This window comes from Giraffa tippelskirchi, chromosome 1 (genome assembly GCF_054371585.1).
Source record: "Giraffa tippelskirchi isolate mGirTip1 chromosome 1, T2T-mGirTip1v1.2.pri, whole genome shotgun sequence".
In the NCBI taxonomy this organism is placed as follows: Eukaryota; Metazoa; Chordata; class Mammalia; order Artiodactyla; family Giraffidae; genus Giraffa; species Giraffa tippelskirchi.
Genome location: NC_137275.1, coordinates 119,931,134 through 119,940,068, shown reverse-complemented (window position 1 = coordinate 119,940,068; position 8,935 = coordinate 119,931,134).

Below are 8,935 nucleotides of genomic sequence, written 5' to 3'. Positions count from 1 at the left end.
GGCCTTGCCCTGAGCCTTTCTGCCTGCTCACCTGCCTTTCCTTCCAGACCAAAGGCCGTCTCCTTGAGGGCTTGTGGACAGCAAACTCGGCTCCTGCTCAGAACCTTAACGTGACATGTAAACCTGCTCTTCATTTATGTGGACCCCTGTGCCCATATTTGGCAAGCGTGGCTCTTTCTTCTTATTGAGACCTCTGCTTGAACATTGCTTCCTTATAATATCTTAACCTGGCCAACCTGTTCTTTTTTTTTAATTTGATTTTTTAAAACTGAAGTAGTATAATAATGAGTACAATTCAGACAGTAAAGAATCCGCCTGCAATGCAAGATAGCCAGGTTCGATCCCTGGGTTGGGAAGATCCCCTGGAGAAAGAAATGGCTACCTACTCCAGTCTTCTCGTCTGAAAAATCCCATGGAACAGTGGAATCTGGCAGGCTATAGTCCATGGGATCCCAAAGAGTCAGCCATGACTGAATGACTAACACTTTCACTTTTCTGCGTTGATTCATAGTGTGCTAATTACTTCTGTACAGAAAAGTGATTGCTACATATACATATATATATACACACACATACATATACCTTTTATTTATATTCTTTTCCATTATGGCTTATCACAGGATAGTAAATGCAATTCCCTTTGCTGTACAGTAGGACTTTGTTGTTTACCCATCCTCTATATAAAGCTTGTGCTGTTCTGTGCTTAGTGGCTCCGTCGTGTCTGACTCTTTGTGACCACATGAATTGTAGCCCTCCAGGCTCCTCTGTCCATGGGGATTCTCCAGGTGAGAATGTTGCAGTCGATTGCCATGCCCTCCTCCAGGGAATCTTCCAAACTCAGGGATCAAACCCGGGTCTCCTGCATTGCAAGCAGACTCTTTACCATCTGAGCCACAAGGGAAGCTCATATATAGTTATATATGATATATATAAAGCACCCAAAATAGTTTGAATGAATGAATTGGTTTTTCTAAGGATTTGGAACCGAGGGCAAGGCAGGCGGTCATGTTGGTGGGCCCCTGGACATCCCCGTGTGGCCGTGCTCTCACCCTGTATGGCATATTCGGGTCACCTGTTAGTGTAACAACCAAAGTTACCAGTCATCCAAATTCATCTACTTTTCAGAAATATTCTTTTCCAAGACTTTAAAAATGTTATCACTGGTCATCCTAGCCAGCAATCCCTGAAACCTCCATCTTTGTAAACCTCAAGACTCTCTCCGAAGCGAAATAGGAAATGTTAGCTTTCCTGAATTGTGTTGCTTATCAATTATAAGAATAGATTTTCCTTGTATAAGCCACATTTGTCCAACTCTAAATGTGACTGTCAATTTCATATATCGACAGAGTATTGCTCTTCAATCTAAAGCAATTTTTTGAGAGAATTCACATAGAATATACAATAGCTATCTATGTCATGCATAAATGAAAAAATATGATTTTAAAAATTATCTTTATCTCTGCACTTTGGACATAGACTGAGATTCAAAAGCCCATTTAAGGCTGCCTCTAATTGGAAATTTGCATTCACCCTTTCCATTTTGTAGCAACAGAATTCATGAATAAAAATAACCTGTTTTAAATTATTTTTCAAATCAGAGACTCCAAACCTTATAAGAAATTTAGTTAAAACTCAAAGAAAAAAGTAACATACTACAAAATTATTTTCACCACTTTAAAAGTTAGATTCTAGTACATTAGTTATATATGTTAATTTGAAACAAAGTTCATATTTCTGGAATAGTAATTTTCATATATTTCAGAGAGATTAGAAGTCAGAGAATCATTCTCATTAAAGAAGGAGAAATACTTATGATGGTAAATGGGTCTCATATGAAATTAACATTAAAAGCAATGTGTATTGAAAAGAGGTATCAGGTGTTTCTGGAGGATATTTTCCTTTTGGTTTGTCAATACCATTTTAAAAATTGTTTTTTATTTATTTGACTGTGCTGGGTCTCGTCGCTGCACAGGCTTTTCTCGAGCTGTGCAGAGCGGGGGCTCCTCTCCGTTGCAGAATGCAGACTTCGCTTTACAGGGGCTTCTCTTGTTGCGGCCCGGGCTCTGGAGCACAGGCTCAGTACTTGGGGCACACGGGCTTAGTTGTTCTGGGGCAGGCGGGATCTTCCCGGACCAGGGACTGAATCCTCGTCTCCTGCATTGGCAGGCGAATTTATTTGTTTGTTTTCAAATTGAAACACAAGATGCGTCTGACTCCCATGTGAAGGCTGGAGCTGGTCCTAGGAAGGAGCATCAGTTCTCACGGAGCAGATGTGAACAAAGCAGAGCCATAACCATGACTTAACTTTTCTTGAAATCAGTAAATAAAGTTCATGTCATCATATAAAAATCCTTCCCTGGTGGCTCAAGCAGTCAAGAATCCACCTGCAGTGCAGGAGACATTGATTGGATTCCTGGGTCAGGAAGATCCCCTGGTGTAGGAAATGGCAACCCACTCCAGCATTCTTACCTGGGAAATCCCATGGACAAAGGAGCCTGGTGGGCTACAGTCCATGGGGTTGCAAAGAGTCGGACACGACTGAGCGACTGAGCACACACACTAGTCTTATCCATTGAAATAGCAAATATAGTTTTTGCAAAATAATATTTCATTTTGATGTGTGACTGTGAAGTATTTAAGAAATAGACAAGCTGGAATTTACATATCCAGGCATGTATTGTTGTTTGCCTTGGGAGATTATTAATGATGGCAGTGATGCCCTTGTTTCAGTGATAAAAGTGAGTATTTTTCAGCACCAAATGTGCCAGCTTTGTTCTAAACACTTTAAATAGTTTTAATTTGTCCCTGTAAACAAGCCTATGAAGTAGGCTTTATTATTTCTCCATAATATAGTTGAGGTTGAATATATGGAAAATGAGATTCAGATGGTTGATGCTCTGTGGAGCATCCTTGTGTGAGGTTTTAGTAAAGATAAGGACCTGGAGCGGCAGGCAGGAGAGTCCAGGCAAACCATGGGCTTGCCATCGAGGCCCCCCACATGGGAGGATGCGACACCCACAGATGGGACCATCACCTGTGGATGTGTGTTGCTTTGGGAGACTTTGCTAGACGCTTCCAGTGAGATCTGTCTCTGGTTATGCAGCCAAGCCAGGCTGACTCACCTGCACCAGCAGTTCCTGGTTGCTGTGGGAGTTGTCTGGGGTTAGTCTGAAACTGCTGCAGTGGGACACCCGCCCGCGATGCAGTAAGCAGTTTCATGATGCAGCCCCCACTTTGGGCTTCTTTTCCCTTCAGGTGTCTCAGGCCCATTTTCCAGACCGCATCAGAGGCCCACTGGCTCATCCCCAACAACGGGCAAAAGCCACTTCTGCTGTTGGCAATTTCCTCTGACGGTGAAAGGAAGGAACAGTGCTTACCTCTGCCCACAGCGGGCTTTTCTTTGACCTCTTCAGTTAGTGTAATGCCATCAGCATGTCAGCAGAGCACTGTTTTCTAGATGGAACACAGGCTGGTCATCTTGATCAGTGGTTCCCAACCTTTCTGGCATCAGAGACCAATTTTGTGGAAGACAATTCTTCCCCCAGCCGGGAATGAGGGGTGTTTTCAGGATGATTCAAGCTTTCCATTTACTGTGCACTTTATTTTTAATCTAACCCCACTACTGATGATGACAGGAGGTACTGAACCACAGCCTGGAGACTGAGGACCCCTCCTCTAGATGGTCAATGACCGTCTACCATCCATGCCACGTGGCACCCTCTGATAGTGTCACAGGAAAGGGACCACTCAGTGACATCCGTTCAAGAGTCCACAGGGAAATGGAGGACCCGGGGGAACACCAGCCTCCTGAACATCCTCCTGATGAGGTCCCATAATACGCCCCCGCCCCCAACCCCCGTGATGCTGTGAAAGTGCTGCACTCAATATGCCAGCAAATTTGGAAAACTCAGCAGTGGCCAGAGGACTGGAAAAGGTCAGTTTTCATTCCAATCCCAAAGAAAGGCAATGCCAAAGAATGCTCAAACTACTGCACAACTGCACTCATCTCACACGCTAGTAAATGCTCAAAATTCTCCAAGCCAGGCTCCAGTGATACGTGAACCGTGAACTTCCAGATGTTCAAGCTGGTTTTAGAAAAGGCAGAGGAACCAGAGATCAAATTGCCAACATCTGCTGGACCACTGAAAAAGCAAGAGAGTTCCAAAAAACATCTATTTCTGCTTTATTGATTATGCCAAAACCTTTGACTGTGTGGATCACAATAAACTGTGGAAAATTCACCAAGAGATGGGAATACCAGACCACCTGACCTGACTCTTGAGAAACCTGTATGCAGGTCAAGAAGGAACAGTTAGAACTGGACATGGAACAACAGACTGGTTCCAAATAGGAAAAGGAGTACGTCAAGGCTGTATATTGTCACCCTGCTTATTTAACTTCTATGCGGAGTACATCATGAGAAACGCTGGGCTGGAGGAAGCACAAGCTGGAATTAAGATTTCCGGGAGAAATATCAATAACCTCAGATATGCAGATGACACCACCCTTATGGCAGAAAGTGAAGAGGATCTAAAAAGTCTCTTGATGAAAGTGAAAGAGGAGAGTGAAAAAGTTGACTTAAGGAATCTCCACACTGTTCTCCATAGTGGCTGTACTAGTTTAAAAAACTGGGAATAGAACTGCCATATGACCCAGCAATCCCACTGCTGGGCATATACACCGAGGAAACCAGAATTGAAAGAGACGCGTGTACCCCAATGTTCATCGCAGCACTGTTTACAATAGCCAGGACATGGAAGCAACCTAGATGTCCATCAGCAGACGAATGGATAAGGAAGCTGTGGTACATATACACAATGGAATATTACTCAGCCATTAAAAAAAATACATTTGAATCGGTTCTACTGAGATGGATGAAACTGGAGCCCATTATACAGAGTGAAGTAAGCCAGAAAGAAAAACAACAATACAGTATACTAATGCATATATATGGAATTTGAAAGATGGTAACGATAACCCTTTATGTGAGACAGAATAAGAGACACAGATGCATAGAACAATTTTATGGACTCTGAGGGCGAAGGTGAGGGTGGGACGTTCTGGGAGAATAGCATTGAAACATGTATATTATCATATGTGAAACAGAACACCATTCCATGTTCGATGCATGAGACAAGGGCTCAGGGCCAGGGCAATGGGATGACCCAGAGGGATGGGATGGGGAGGGAGGTGGGTGGGGGCTCCAGGAAGGGGAACTCATGTAAACCCATGGCTGATTCATGTCAATGTATGGCAAAAACTATTACAATATTGTAAAGTAATTAGCCCCCAACTAAAAAATAAATAAATAAATAAAAAATAAAAGAAATGAGTTATTTTCACTATTATGGGAAAAAAAAAAAAAAGGACAAAAAAAAAAAAAGTTGACTTAAAGCTCATCAGTCAGAAAACTGAGATCATGGCATCTGGTCCCATCACTTCATGGCAAATAGGTAAGGAAAGAGTGGAAACAGTGTCAGACTTTATTTTGGGGGGCTCCAAAATCACTGCAGATGGTGATTGCAGCCATGAAATTAAAAGACACCTATTCCTTGGAAGGAAAGTTATGACCAACTTAGATGGCATATTTAAAAGCAGAGACATTACTGTGCTAACCAAGATCCGCCTAGTCCAGGCTATGGTTTTTCGAGTAGTCATGTATGGATGTGCGAGTTGGACAGTGAAGAAAGCTGAGTGCCAAAGAATTGATGCTTTTGAACTGTGGTGTTGGAGAAGACTCTTGAGAGTCCCTTGGACTGCAAGAAGATCCATCCAGTCTATCCCAAAGGAGAACAGTCCTGCGTGTTCATTGGAAGGACTGATGTTGAAGCTCAAACTCCAATACTTTGGCTACCTCATGCGAAGAGGTGACTCATTGGAAAAGCCCCTGATGTTGGGAAGAATTGGGGGCAAGAGGAGAAGGGGACGACAGAGGATGAGATGGCTGGATGGCATCATCGACTCGATGGACATGGGTTTGGGTGGACTCCGGGAGTTGGTGATGGACAGGGAGGCCTGGCGTGCTGCAATTCATGGGGTTGCAAAGATTCGGACACGACTGAGCGACTGAACTGAAAAGAAGTCTTCACTAAGAGATGATCTTGTATCAACCTAGAGGGGTGGGATGGGAAGTGAGATGGGAGGGAGGTTCAAAAGAGAGGGTCTATATGTGTACCTGTGGCTGATTCATGTTGCGGTTTGACAGAAAAGAACAAAATTCTGTAAAGCAATTATCCTTCAATTAAAAAATAAACTAATTAAAAAAAAATAGATGATCTCTCCTGGACTCCCAGCTTTTCCGCTGGTCCTGGGTCTGAGGACAGGAAACAGTGGTGGCAACAGTGTGGGGAACAGCTAACCCCTTCAGGGTCCAGACGGGTCTCACTTATACCTTTGCGCGTGTGGTTCAGCCAGGAGAGGTTTTAGGAAATATGCACGGCCAAGTATTTTTATAAACAATGAGTGCGCTGTTTTAACCAACTAACCTGTGCCTTTTTAATGAGATTCTGTAAAGAATACTGATCCACTGCAGCCCCACAGGAGCTTGGTGACAACAAAGTGACTTAGTGCAAAATACAGCTGAACTCATTTAACAGCAGTTGGATAAACCGTGCACCCTCCCCTGATCTCTAACCACCACCCTCAGACAACAGAAGGCTAAAAGGCTAGAAATTATCCACATGGAACTGAACAGGGATCAATCTCAAATTCAAGTTAAAAGAAGCATTTATAAAAATCAGAAAACAACAAAGAACAGACCAAGGAAGTGACACACCTGGGTTGACTATAGACTCCATGGAGAAAAACACCTGCCTCAGAGTCAGGGACCACGGTCAGGCCCTTCCCCCAGGCCTCCTCCTAAGGCAGGCCTCTGGGTCCCCAGCCTGGCTGCCCTCCCCCAGGATGGGAGCCCGCCCCACGGGTGCCCACGTGACTAGGACGGGCAGTACCGTGTCCTCACTTAACAAGAGGGCAAAGCAGGCCACAAAGCGGGCGAGCCGTACACCCAGGTCACAAACCCCAGGGTGACGGTGCTGCTCTGCTGTGCCCGGCAGAAGGGTTCCTGGGCACTGCGCTGCCTGAACTGGAGAGCGGCTGCCTGAGTCCTGCGGGAAGGCCACAGGAGTGCTCGATTAGCAGGCTGGAAGCGAGAGAGGGACAAGGAAGGCCAGCCCTCGGGGCACTGGACTCCAACAACAGGGGCTCATCCAAGTGACCCGAGGGGAGAGGCACCGAGCTCCCTCCTGATGCTCCCTCCATCAGGGATGCCATGATGGACACGAGAGCCTCTGGAGGAAAGCGGGCTGGACGGCACCACAGCTAAGTGTCCAGGCTCTGATCAGACCAGTCCCCACCGCACTGCTGGGTGTGCAAGCCTGGGCATGGTGCCCAGCCTCTCTAAGCCTCAGTGTCCATGTCTGCTGAATGGGGATAACAGCAGCCTGGACCTCACCTGGGTGTCTGTGGGATTAGATGACAGGCTCAGAAAGCACTCTTCGGGGTGCCTGGCGCACAGAGTCTCCTGCACACTGCTACCCACCGTCATTAAATTGGTTTCCCCCAATTCTAACATCTATGGTTCTGATTCAGTCATTTCTTTTAAAAAACCACTAAGTGGAAATTCCATGGTGGTCCAGAGGTTAGGTCCAGAGGCACTTTCACTGCCCGGACACAAATCTGATCCCTGGTTGGGAAACTAAGATCCCGTAAGCTGTGCAGCATGGCCAAAATAAATAAGTAAATAAAATTTTAAAAATAATAAATAATACTATGTCCATTATAAATAAGCATGATATGATTAGAAGGCAAACAAGTGGGAGAAAGGCAAACTGTTACAATTTTCCCAAGGAATGACCCATTTGCAACAAAACCATCAGCATATTTTAAGTGGTGGGTGAGTTTCATCACTTCCATTAAAATGTCAATTATTCACCAGTACATAACCACATAGCGTTCATTCATGTAAAACGATAAAGACTCTTTAATACTTCATCGAGAAACAAAGGCATGCTAAATTACTAAATAGTTTACCTTTCGACGATGCTTCCTTAAATCACTAGGCTGATAGATGCATGCAAAGAAATGAAGAGAAACCAGATTTATTGCGACTTTGAAGCTAAAAATCCAAGAATCCGTATAGGCAAAGACAGTAAAGCAAAAATGACAGCAAACATATAAGTGAGATGAAGATTTAGAGAACATGTAACTGGAAACAGAACATTTTCTTTGACCACAGAAGTTAAATAAGCTATTCAGGATTTACTAGAGAAACACTATACATTATTCCTCAGGAAGATACAATTCTATTCCAACATCATGATTTGTTAAAGCACAGCATTCTGTACAACAAAGGGCCTTAACAGAGGGCCTGAGTTTTCTATTCTCAGCCAAACTTCTCTATAACTTAGTTTCTCTTAATAAATAACATGTTATACTTTAAAATAGTAATTTAACAGATGAGGAAGTTACCATAATACCTTTTTTAACACTGAACAAATCTAACCACCTATTGGACGTTAATGTAATATCTTTACATAGAATCTGATTTCAAACTTCTCAAAATAAATTCATTAAAGCAGGTACCCTGTGAAAATATATAAGAATGAAAGCTAGAATAATAGCAGGTGGAGTCTTTACATTTTATGAACCATAGAAGATACATTTTAAAAGAGTCTAGTAGAGACATTAACCGTGCAAAAGCTGATGAGATTTACAGTCTTAAGTACAAGCACCAACACAGAAAGGATATTGTGTCAAAAGTCCATTAATTCTACACTTAGAGGATCATTTCTTTAGGTAAGCATAATCTCATTTATGAATCACACGTTACGTAGTGTACTATCCATCTACATTCTGCTTGTAACTGCATAGTGATACAATAATTCAAACTTCCTGCTGTGGGGGAAGAACATCATTTAATGAGACATGAAGACAA